Source organism: Erpetoichthys calabaricus, chromosome 1 (assembly GCF_900747795.2).
Source record: "Erpetoichthys calabaricus chromosome 1, fErpCal1.3, whole genome shotgun sequence".
In the NCBI taxonomy this organism is placed as follows: Eukaryota; Metazoa; Chordata; class Cladistia; order Polypteriformes; family Polypteridae; genus Erpetoichthys; species Erpetoichthys calabaricus.
The window spans coordinates 244,743,186-244,756,343 of NC_041394.2; the positions used below are offsets into that span (position 1 = coordinate 244,743,186).

The window sequence follows — 13,158 nt, forward strand, 5'->3', positions numbered from 1 at the left end:
CAACAAAAAATGTTATAACATTTCTTTATTTAGACACTCATGTCAATTATGTTATTTGTATATAGTCACATTTCCCAATATATTTATTTGTGTATTTTATTATTTATTTAATTTTATTCTAAATATTCCTTCACATGTTTTAACCTTTCCAGTATTAAGAATCGTTTGTAATAGATGCTATCCTTAGACACACCCATCAATTTAACATTGTAATTTTCACTGATAATCTTAGTATATTTTTCAGTTTTTCACTTAACCGTTTTCAGCATCTCTATGTATGACACTCCTAATCCTATTTTTACTTTTTGAACTTTAACACCTATCTTTAGCGTCTTACATTCTCAATACATGGCATTGTTTTCCACCACAATTACAACATTTTGCCTTAATATCTTACTTGTGTTCACTCCCAAACTTACAATATCTTATTTTACTACAACAAACTACTGTAATATGGTCTAAATTTCTAAAATTTATAATACCTAAATGTAGGTACTGACATATTCTAAAATTATTCTATCTGACGGTTTGATTAACTATCAATTTATTTCTATTCCTGAAAATTGGTACTTTTTTAACTTCTTAAAATATATTACACAACAAATGGAATTTAATCAGTTCATTTGATAACTCCAAAGGAACAGCAGTTATTATCAACAGCCCCCTCCGCACACAACTTTAATTTTGCATGGTAACATAGGTTCTATCTTTATACCAACATAACTTTTCTTTTTTAATGCATTTACACATTGCCTGCTCTTTTTACAAAATGCTAATTCTGTCTCTCAATGTCTGAGCACCTTCTGTATCCTCCAATGCAGATATGAATACATTCATCTGTTTCACTGAATATATCAAAGAAGATTGTGAAAACTCCAATTTTAAAAATACCTTGAAATCTTTGCTTTTTTAAGTGAGTCCTGTCCCTTTTCTTCATGACTGAAAAACATCCCTGCATCTTTTTTTTTGTTTTACAGACCTAGTTTTAACTGTTTTCCTGTCTTTTTTCCCCCAATCTCCATTCCAGTACCAAATCCAGATCTCCCTTCCTTCCCTCACCTGATGGGTCTCTTATGTAATACACGCATGAGCAGGGGGCATTCTCAGGGCTTGTGTACAAATTGCAATACTACTCTGGGTCATGAGAGGGTGCTGTCATTCACATATTCTTCTCTTTTATCTGCAGACTGGAGGCTCCAAGACTCAATGGTATATCAAATGTTTACAGGAAACCCCTTCCCTTCTTGAAAAGAACCATATAATGACCCCAACTCCAGCTTCATCTGACTCCCTCACGACTCTGGCTTGTCTCTGTGAGGCAACTGGCTCCTTTTTAAACTGCACTCGGGAGTATTCCAGGTGACTCATTAGGGAGGTTTGGAATTACTACCAGGTGTGGTGGAAGCCCCAAGTAGGGATTTGCAGCTCCCCCCGGCGGCATCCCCAGAACCCAATAGGGCTGAGCCAACAAATGGCAAGTCCCATGTGGGACCCATTGCACACCAGGGGGACTGCCAAGTAGCCACTGGGGGAAGATAAGGTATCTCCCCATATCCTTCCATTACAGAGGCATCCCAGCTGGGTTATGGCACTGTCTGCCATTTATCACAATATGTACTGTATGTATTTATTTTGTATATATTGCATAATGTATCTTTTTTCAAGATTTTGTTTTGTGTTTGTGCTGCATTTATTTTCTTCATACTGTATTTGTACTTGCACTGATCTGTTAAGTGGAAGTTTGCTAAAAAAAGAATTTAAAAAGAATTTAATTCAACTGAATTATTAACATGGTGCAATAGTGGCTGCTGAATTGAGCAACATTTAAAAATTAATATAGACTTGCATCGACTTTGCTACACAGGTGAAATAATTCAAATTTAGATGACTAGTGATTTATCAGGAGTAAGCATTGAAGACCATGAAAGAGAAAGAGAGACAGGAGTTGAAAAGAGAGAAACATGGCAGTTTGTTTATTATTGTGATGGTATAGGTCAGCTCCACTATCCCTGCTGAGTCCAGGGAGCCTCTAGACCCTGGATCGTCAATAGTCATAACTGAGATGAGCCAGTAAAATGAGGACACATACATCTAAACAAGGGGTAGGTGCAAAAATCAATCAGTGGTTTCATAAAATTAATCCAATACAATACTGTTCAAACAAATAGTGTAGTGCTTCATTTATAATATGTAATCCAATAAGACTAAGGTTATTGTGGAGGTTAAAAATCATCCAATAAAAAGTCCTTAAAATTGAGGTTAAAGTTAAGCAGGAAACTGTCTTTTAAAAATTCCAAACCCTGGTGCATCCCTTTAAAACTGATGTCTCCCCAGCTTACTCTACTTGCATCTTGCAGCACAGAGAGACATCAACTAACAGGCACAGACAACCTTCAATCCTGCCCATGTCCCGCTACCAATCCCATTGCGTTCCAGGGGACACTGCCAAGACTTATTCCTGTGTCTCATGCTGAAATTCCCCGGACTTGCAGGGGAGTCATCTGCAAGTAGTTTTGGTTGCTCCTGCTTCCTGGCTGCTCAGTTGGATCCCCACCTTGAGCACTGGCCACACACTCCATTCCTGTCTGCCTACTTCCTCCCATCTTGCTGTCTGTCTGTTGCTCGCTCGCTCGTGCCCTTCTTTCAGTCATTTAATCTCTGCCCTTTCTCTACTCGCCCCCCAGGCTCCATTTTATCTCGGGTGCAGGTGCAACACATCACTCCCTGTGAGGCACTAGTGAGGTGCCCGACCTATCTGCCTGCCTCTACACATATAGGCGGCACGATCAGCCAAGTACCCCAATTAACCACAGAATGAAGTGTTTCTGTGCACACCGCACCCAATTATTTATTTAAAAACTTGACCAACATCACGCAGCATTCATCTCAACTATTTGAAGTTGTTTGTTCTTCCTTTGTGACCCTTCCTTATGTACTTTATGGATGTTTAATGAATGTATAATTTTTTATATCTTTTTTTTCATTATTTTATGCAATGTATACAGTATTATTTATTTAAAGATATACTGTGTAAATTTAATTAACATCCATCCATCCATTATCCAACCCTCTATATCCTAACTACAGGGTCACGGGGGGTCTGCTGGAGCCAATCCCAGCCAACACAGGATGCAAGGCAGGAAACAAACCCCGGGCAGGGCGCCAGCCCACCGCAGGACACACACGTGCACACCCACACACCAAGCACACACTAGGAACAATTTAGAATCGCCAATGCACCTAACCGGCATGTCTTTGGACTGTGGGAGGAAACCGGAGTACCCGGAGGAAACCCACGAAGACACAGGGAGAACATGCAAACTCCACGCAGGGAGGACCCGGGAAGTGAACCTGGGTCTCCTAACTGTGAGGCAGCAGCGCTACCCACTGCGCCACCGTGCCGCCCTTTAATTAACATATTGTTTCTAATTTTTATTTTGACAAACCGCTCATGATAAAACTCTCTGCATTTAAAATGGCTAATTAATCCCTGACAAGCAGTTGCAGGGCATGGCCTAAAGAAACCTAGGGACAGCATTTAAAGCTGCTTCAAGTCCAAAGACTTAATGGAGATGAGTTGGAGCAATGGATTAGCTGGCAGGATGAAGAGGAAGTGAGAAAGATGGGATGTGGGGTATGGGAGTGGTGCTGTGTTTGAATTATTATCATACATATATTTTTGTTATTTTTTTATTTACCATATTTTTTAATAGTATTTAGTAACATGTATATATTTTTCTTTGCTACATCCCTTGTACTGTGCACTTTTATACTGGCAGAGGGCTTTCATTCTACCTAGAGTCGTTAATTGCTTCAAGAATTGTGAGCATTTTTGGATTTTTTTAGCCTTTTTTTGCAGTGTTTCTGAATTTTATCACTGAATTTTGAATTGACTATGTTGCTTTCAGTTGCCTTTTTCAGGCAAACCTTTTCGCATTATTGCTGCTGTTTTGTATTGTCCCTACCTTGCGTTTTGTGCTTCTTTTTGGTCATTTAAACAAATATTTACATAGCCAGAGGCTCACAGTCATCTTCCCCTATAAAGGACATTTTTGAGCATTTAAAATACGCTGCCTGTGGTGAGACATGCTCCTGAGGCCCAAACCTGGTGGAGTTCTGATCTGGTTTTTGTTTATTCTGAGTCTTGCTCTCACTTTTAGCCATCTTTGTGTTATTGAATCACACCACTAGTGGGTGAGTCATCCCATTTTATTTACAAGGTTAAACACCTGAAAGGCAGCTAATTTTCTTATTTTTTATTTTTATCTATTATTGGTTCTGTAATATTGGTTTACTGTGTAATCCTACTACAAACCTCTTAATAAATGTAATAAATTCTCTGGAAAAACAGAAAAAACAGCAATAAATAAGCATTATGTGTGCACATGTGCTGTTTATGTGACTTTCATGAAGATTTCATTATTTGACTTATTTTAACATTCACATAGGTTTTCACCTTAATAAAAGGACAAGTATCTGTGTGTATGACTGTCTCTCTGAATCCATCTAGTTGCTAGTATTAGGAAGAAAAATGTAAACATAGGCCAAATATGTAGTAAATGTGTAGAAAACAGTTAAAAAAAGTCTAATTGGCCTATTCTGTTCTCTGATATTGTATGCTGACAACAGCAGAATGGTAGCAACTTTCTTGCATCTGCTCATGCCATGTGGACATTGAGACCTAATTCTCTTTTCACATGCTGGTCTCATAAAAGTATTCAGTGTCTATCCTTTAAATTTCCTGTTTTTTTGAAAGCAAGCTAATGTAACATTGTACACAACCGTATACAGTATAACAGAAAACACTTGCATCAAGAATCAGTGCATCAGGTATAATGGAGACCAGTATGGGTGCAAATGATTGTCTATTATTCCCCCTGGTTTTTTGAAAGCAAGCTAATGTAACATTATACACAACCGTATACAGTATAACAGAAAACACTTGCATCAAGAATCAGTACATCAGTTATAATGGAGACCAGTATGGGTGAAAATGATTGTCTATTATTCCCTCTGTTTTACCACAAAAATTAGATAACCAGATAGCATCATATCACAAAGATCTCAAAGTGAGTGTACTATTATTATAGTATTAAAAGAATGCTTCAACAGTGTGTTCAGCAGTCACATCAGTTTGACAGGGGTCATGTAATTTGTGAAGCCACATGGTCACCATGATGTCAATGGTACAGAATATACTTTGGCTGTGCTAATTAAATATAGGAACTAAGCTTCCAAGAATGGCTACAGGGAGGCTCATATCATCAAGGAGGTTCTGAAAGCCCAGAAGAACAACACTATGTGCAGACAACTGGACCATGCTACAATCTGTCACACCACCTACAATAATGCTTTCCACCTTTTAGACATATAGTAGCCTTAATTGGTCACTGTATGGTGCCTTGGACCATTGGCTGACACTTGTAGAGTGGGATTTCATTCATGTTGTCTATTAACACATTTCCCATTTACTGCTCACCATCACTGACTGCTTCTAGACTTCCCCATGCACTCTTAATTTCCAAATGAAGACAATACAGTCAATGGACAACACTTGAAAGGCAAAGTAAGAATATTTACTTGCTTGGGAGTTACTTTTGATCATGGAGACATTCAGATACTGTATTTGTTTTTTTTACTGGAAGAGCTTGTGGTGTTTATATACCACAGTTGTTTAATGGGAGATCAAAAGAATTTGTAAAATATGTACAAAATTTCAATGAGCAGTATACAGTACATATGTACCTGCTATTCTATGGTAGCTAGTGCAATTCATTGAGCCCCATTCACCCCCTCCACCATGGGGGTTTATTTTTGAGGATATATCTTAGTCTTTCATCAAGGTGAGTTGAACTATGTGGTGTCATAAATGTGAGCATCATGATTGTCTTATAGTGACTAATTTAAAGGTGCATATGGGTGACTGGAGAGGGTGGTTACATTGTGTGGAACAAATGTTTCATTTCTCATTGTTGTCATTAGACCAGCAGTGGACTCTGGGCACAATATTTCCTACTTACTGTACTCAGGAGACATAATGTGTCACTTCTAACTGGAAAAACCAAACATTCAACTCTGCTAGTAGAGAGGGCTTCACTGGTCGGGACCTCATTTTTTCATATGAGTTGTTTTTTCTCTGTTACGGTCAGTACAGTTTCATAAAGTTGAACATCAGGTGGCACATCAGCCAACCTAGTACCTAAAAATAACTCCAAAACTAAATCAATAAATAAAAGACATGAAAAGAGCAGTGTCAGAATAGGTTTCATGTATTTCTAGGCTGCTAAGTGATTTACTGAAATGTATTGTAGTAATATGTATAAAGATCAGTTAGGACTTCATTAATTAAACTGATTCTAACAAGAGGGACTTGGCATAATAACAGATTGACTGTTTGTAGCTTAAAAGAACCAAGGGAATATATTGCTTGGCTTATGGTATTAATGTTGCACCCCAGAGAAAGAGAGAATTCTAACAAATGGCCAGAGGTCTATTATTGGTGGGGCTTTGGTGTCACCAGATGGCAATTTTGAAAGCTGTCATTCATACGCATTCCATCACCAGCTCATTGACTTCAAGTTGTTAGCCAATGTGTAAACTATGCATGTATTGTAATACTGAATGCCTGTACATTGGAGTCATTATAAATAAGGAGCATTTTAAAATAAATATATGCTTGACTGAAACATAAGCAGCCAGCAGCTGAAAATTACCAAGAATCAGAAAACATTGTGTTTTGCACATAAAAAGGTATACAATATTTATTCTTTCTGTTGTGTAGATCAGTGCCTTTGAAACTGGGGTGCTGCAGATTAAGTTGTTTGATTTGAACATTCTGGGGCAAAAAAAATGATAGTCTTGAGGGATATGAGGACCTCAAGATCCTAGAAGGCTAAAACAAGCTACTCTTTAACCTCCTTTCCTAGCAGTGTGCTCTTTTTTTATTCTGTGGTTCCCTCACTTTTTCATGGAGGAAAGTGCCCTTTTGGTTTTAAGTTTGCGAAAAGAAGAAGTTAGTCTCAGTACAAAAGTGTATCAATATGTTTTAAGGCCCTATTAAAATTGGATTAATTGTACACCATTAGGTTACCCAAGGCTGATTGAAATGTGCAAAAAATCTGTATTAAAAATTGGATCTGTGTTTTGGTTTGGAGGCTTTAAAAATAGTTTGAGGAGCACTAGTGTAGACTATTCTTGATTGTGTTACAACTATTCAATACAATTATTTATTTTTTTATACATGGCACACTGTCAGGTTAAGCTATGTGCTTAGAGTCACATAAGTCAGAGCTACAGACTGAATTTGCAGCCTCCTGGTTTCAAACTCAATTCTCTAATTGGTAGGCCACATTTTTGACAGTAAAACAAAATTGCTTAAAATGACTCAGAATTGATTTCATATATTGTAGCACCTTTCACTGTGTAGTTTTGGGTAAAATGCTTTAGAAAGGTCATAAAGGTAAAATTGGGATCAAATCATAAACTAATTGAAAATGAAACATCCCATTCAACTTTATTTTTTGCACTACAGATAATACTGAAGGGATAGGCAGAGATCCACAATTTACGTAGCCAGAGCAACAAAGTTAGAATAAACGTACTATGTGTCACATAGGCAAAAATACAATAAAACCAAGGAGAAGCCAAATATACAGTATATTAGAGGCAATTTGGTGTATTGTCTGAGGTGCTGGATTCTAAACCAGAGCACTGCTGGTTCAGTCCCAACCTCTGATTTCCAATGTTAACCTGCTTATACTCTAGTTGTAAAACATATAACTAACTAACATATTTTGATTGTGTTAGTCACCTTGGATAAATAATAATTACATTCATGATTGTGTCTTTTAGGATATAACAAACAAATCTGGACCTGTAGCCAAGGATTGACAGGAATCTTTTGGAAAACATGAATCCTAGTGCATGTGTTTAAGGAAAGTATATATTTAAAACTGACAGCATGCATTAGGTTAGGTTACATGGGCATTTTTTATCCCAGAGGGAAATTTTTTTACAGCAGGGAAATACAAAACATAGCACTTTACTGATGAGATGCAAGAAAATATTCCAACATATCAAATAATAAAAAATCTAATTGTATTTATATACTGGATTTTACAATGGATATTGTCACAAAGTAGCTTTACAGATTTATGGGCCTTAAACTCCAAGAAGAAGGTCTAAAATGTCAGTGACCGAAAAGGTAGCAAAAATCCAGATTCAGATAATTAATGAACAAAATAAAAGTTGTCCACATTATTTACAAAAATTAATATACAGTAATACAACAGAAATAATACAATACAAAGCAATTTTAAAAGAAGAGAGAAAACCTAAACATGATTGTAGATTTAATTGTGAAGTTCAAATATTTACTTATAAGCCTGACAAAACAAATACGTTTTTAGCCCATATTTGAAAACTGAAAGAGCATCTCAATTTCATACATTTAAAGGAAGGCAGTTCTATAGACTAGGTGCTTTATCAGTGAATGCTTTATTTCCAGCTGGGGCTTTCTTTATTCCAGGGACTACAAGCTATCCTGGTCCTTGAGATCAAAGCAAGCAGGAATGATTATAAAGAATTAGAAAGAAACTCAGATATTGAGGTCCAAAACCATTCAAAGCTTCAAACGTAAACAGAAATATACTATAGTCAAACCAAAATTTGACAAGAAGCCAGAGTAAAGATGATAAAACAGGGGTAAAATGGACATATTTTGTGGTTCATGTAAGCACTTCCACTACTGCATTCTGAACTAACTGATGTCTATTAAGTGATACTGATATGCAGCCACAGAGCAAGGCATGCCAGTACTCCAATCTAGGAGTAATAAATGCATTGATAAGTTTTTTTGACATCATGAAATGATGACATACTGTAGTGCCAACAGCAAGTACCAGAACAAATCCTTTTGCTCTTTACATGGCTCTTTAGGTGGCTCGCTGTCCTTAAAAGGATTACTTGCCTTTGCCACACTAGATGCTATTCTTTTTTTGACTCTCCAGTCTAGCCATTTTTATGGGAACCCCTGCTGCTGCTGATGGAATGCCAGCTCATGCTATGGGTGACTCATTCCTGGCTGATGCAACTTGTCAGTGCTGTTACATAGTCCTCCTTTCGAAATCGCTATCCCCAGCAACCACTTCCAGCTCCTCGAAATGGCTTTGTGGTATTTGTTTCTTCAGCAGCCAGTGACCAAAGGATATTAGCAGGGGTCTTGAACACTAATCTGTTAAGGAGGCACAGCATGGATGTTGTGTGCTGCGCTGACTTGTGGTGCAGCAGAGGTGTCAAACATTGAACTTCTGTGTGGTGATTCATTGATTACAAGTGAGTTGGTGAATCTCCTTGTATGCAGCTGCAGATGTACCTGTCTCTCAGCTGTTTTTCTTCATTAAACTGATACAGCAAACACCATTCCTGGTCTGAATCTACGCTTTGAGAATCCTCCTCCACTGCTTCTCTGTAATGCCTCTACAATCTGCCTCATGCTTTGCCTGCTTAGTTTTGTCACCAGCCCTGCTTCATATGGCCCAACTGGGATCAGTGGCAACTTGATCTGCCACACTTGGCATATTCAGTTGTCGTCTGTGTACCCAAGCCAGTGGACCTTAGCAGATGGAGAAGCGTTGGTGGAGCTGCAGAGGTAGCAGTCTCTCCATGGTCTTCCCCCCTTTACTGATGGGGCAAATGGCACCACAGATCCCAGATCTCAGCCTCAGATCTTTTAAGTAACTCCTCAGAAGAGCCACGCAACTCCACAGCAACCTTGATGCTTTACTAAATAAGGTGGTAGGGCTTCTTTTTATCCTGCTTCTGACACCATTGTTGTGCCCACATCGAGTACCAGGATGGATTCTTTTACATTTTTAATGGCTCTTTTAGGTGGCTCCCTATCCCTAAAATGACAGCTAGTTTTAATCCACGTTAAGTTGGAAAAACATACAACTTTGCAGGCTTGTGGTTTTTATAGGTTCCCCTGGCACAGATGATGGAAAGTCAGCTCATACTATGGGTCACTCATACCTGGCTGATACAACCTGTCAGCTCCGTAACAATACTTCTAAGTTTTGCAATATTTCTTGAGTGAAAGAAGGCTACTTTAGAAATATATTAATATGGGTGTCAAATGAAAGATTACAATCTAAAGAGCAGTACCAGCTCTAGATTTTTTGCTTTCCAAGGCAAAAGTGAAAATGTTGTGCCCAAACCATGGAGTCTTGAAGGCAATTATTATACGCATACAGTAATTGCAGATCCCGGAATGGTGAGGTGTTTTATTCCACTTTGAGGTTTTGTTTGAGTCATGGTTAGATGGATGTCAAATTGAAGATCGGGATGGGAGTCCTTCTTAGTGATTTCGGCACATGGCATTTCATCAAGCAGGGTAGGTAACTTGTGAAAAGGCCCCTTGCCCTCATGGACCTTGGGCATGCTGATTACAGCCATAGGTGACCACCTGGTTTGCCTATATGGTAGTTCTGGCATTACTAAAGAGACATCTAAGACTCTTACAGTACTATGTATGATAGACTAGCCATCAACGCACACAACACATTCACCTTTAGAACCAAGCACTAACACATCTGTTTTGATTAATTTCAACAAAAGAATCCAAAAGAAGACAACCATTGTTACATTCAGCACCCACATCCATAAGATTTCTACAAAGAAGAAGAATTAATTCAAACATTACCCAATAATAATTCATAATTCAGTAAGAAATTCAGTGGGATCCAAAAATGACTAAAATTCAAAATGCTCATAGTTCTAGGGAAAAAAAGAGTCCTTTAATCTATTGCTCTTGACACCTTGGGATCTAAATCTACAGCCTGATGGCAAGAAATGAAACTTAGGAAACAGAGGATGGATACTGACTGATGGAACTGAGTCAGCATTTTTCCTTCTTGTTTATGATTTAAAACAGAGAAGCATACTACTGTAAACAAATAATTTTGCTACAGATTTTGACAGTTTCGATTCAATGGTAGGTGCTCTTAAAGCTAAAGTTTTAAGGCAAACATGAACTTCAGCCAATAATAAATAATGATGACACGCTGAGAGTTGTATTCCCAGTGCCTCCCCTCCTGGCATTCAGACAGCCATCAAACCTGCAGCAATTCGTTGTCTGAAGCTCCTTAAAATGGCATATCTCCCTGCCTACAGAAAAGATATAAAATCTGTGCTCACATTTATAATAAAGATTGTGTAGTTATACTACACAGCTGACAAGAATGTTGCATAAATGGATCATTTCCCTGCAGATCATCTAATGTGGTCTACCTAATTGTATGTATGAAATGTCCCAGCACTACATTCAATGTGGAAGAAACTGGATAAACGACCAAAATGAATTTACACAGGTCCCACGTTAAGCATGGCAACAGAAATGCTCCTGTAGGAGGTCACTTCAGCAACAATGGACACCGTGAGAAAGATTTTAAAGTCACAGTGCTTATAGGCAACGTCAGGACACAACAGGAGAGAAAAGAAACGGAAGTTAAACTGATGCTAAATTTAACACATTACATGTTTTAAATAGAGAGAAAGGTTTTATGACCAGATATGATGACGATTTACATCTCTCTAACTGACCCAGTCGATTTGATTACAGATCCACATTGTAAAACTCATCAAAAACTTCAAGACTTTGTTGGACATCTTATCAAAAGATCTTGACTATGCATTGTTCTTTCCCTGCAATGACAAGTCAAGCAAAATGACAGCTTTTAAAACATTTGGTTTTCTAATGCTGTTTCGTTCCTAGTGTCTGTATAAACACTGGGAATTTCAGTCTCTGTATTACATCTTGCCTGAAGAAGGGGCCTGAGTTGCCTCTAAAGCTTTTATATTATAATCTTTTAGTTAGCCAATAAAATGTGTCATTTTGTTTGACTTCTCATTAATAATGGTTAACACAGTACAACACCCTACTCTCTTCACCTGCTAAATGAATCTTAGGCTAGAGAGGTATGTTCACTTTTGACATTGAAGATGACCCACTTAAAGGTTTTCAAGTCTTTCCTAGTGTTTATATAAACACAGGGAATTCTAGTTTCTGTATTACAAGTTTCCTGACGAAGGGGCCTGAACTACAACTAAAGCTTGCAAATTGTAATCTGTTCAGTTAGCCAATAAAAGGTGTAATTTTGCCTCACTTCTCAAAGCAAACATGAAAACAGATTTGATAAAAGATATATAAACATGTGATTATAGTGTTGTTTACTTATACAAATTACATTTATTTAAAAGAATAGACATTTTTACCCCACCTAAAGATTTGTTTTATGTTTAAGTCAAAAGTCAGCCTATTGTCAATGATTGTTTCTGCATAGTTATAGAGCTTCACCATGTATATCTGCATGTGTGCTAGTGAAATATGTCTGCATTTCTGCACAAAGAAGAAGTGGGAACTATTGGCTAAGGCACAGGACGCTCTATAAAGGCGGCAATTCAGTCCTCACTACAGTCCCACTGTGCAACCATTGTTAAGTCACTTTACCAACCAGAGCTTCAGCCTTTGAGGCACACAGATGTCTATGGTACTATGCATTTCTCATTTATATTGCCTTGGCTAAAAGTATCAGATTAAAAAATAACATTCGCAGGTAGTAGGCTTTTTTTACCCAAGTTTGGGAGAATGCGCCGATTACAGCGTCGCCGCACCCACCACACGACGAATCACCCGGATTGGGTCCCGAGTGCAGCCGTACATGGGGTGACGCCTCAGCACCACACTGGAAGTTTTTTTAAATTTTTTTTTGTACTGTTGCTGGAGTGCAAATTCTGTCCCCAGCCCCCGAGTTTTCTCTGAAAGCTAGAGGACCTGTTTTTAAGGCAGGTTAAAGTCATGCATAGGACGAAACAATTGCAGGTTGAGGGCCATGCTCAAGGGCCCAATGGAGTACGCGATTGGAACCAGTGGTCGCTAGCCCTAGAGCCACCACTCCCAAGAACTCAAGAAATATATCAATTCCCGCGGTTTAAAGTAATTCAAATTTAAGTCATAAAACATACACAATGTGTGATTCTGCATGTTACTCCATTTAGTAAACACCTCATCTGGCTGTCACTGAACTTTGGGAGCCTGCATCTCTCGTTTAGCCTGGGGCATTTGGAAATCCACAAGAATTGCCGCACACTTGATAGGGAAGG

General features: G+C 38.2%; 1 protein-coding gene across 1 annotated transcript in view; it reads right to left on the bottom strand.

Moving 5' to 3' along the window:
* LOC127529042 (uncharacterized) overlaps positions 1 to 13,158 on the bottom strand; it is a 481,049-nt gene that overhangs the window by 29,467 nt on the left and 438,424 nt on the right. The window lies entirely within an intron of this gene.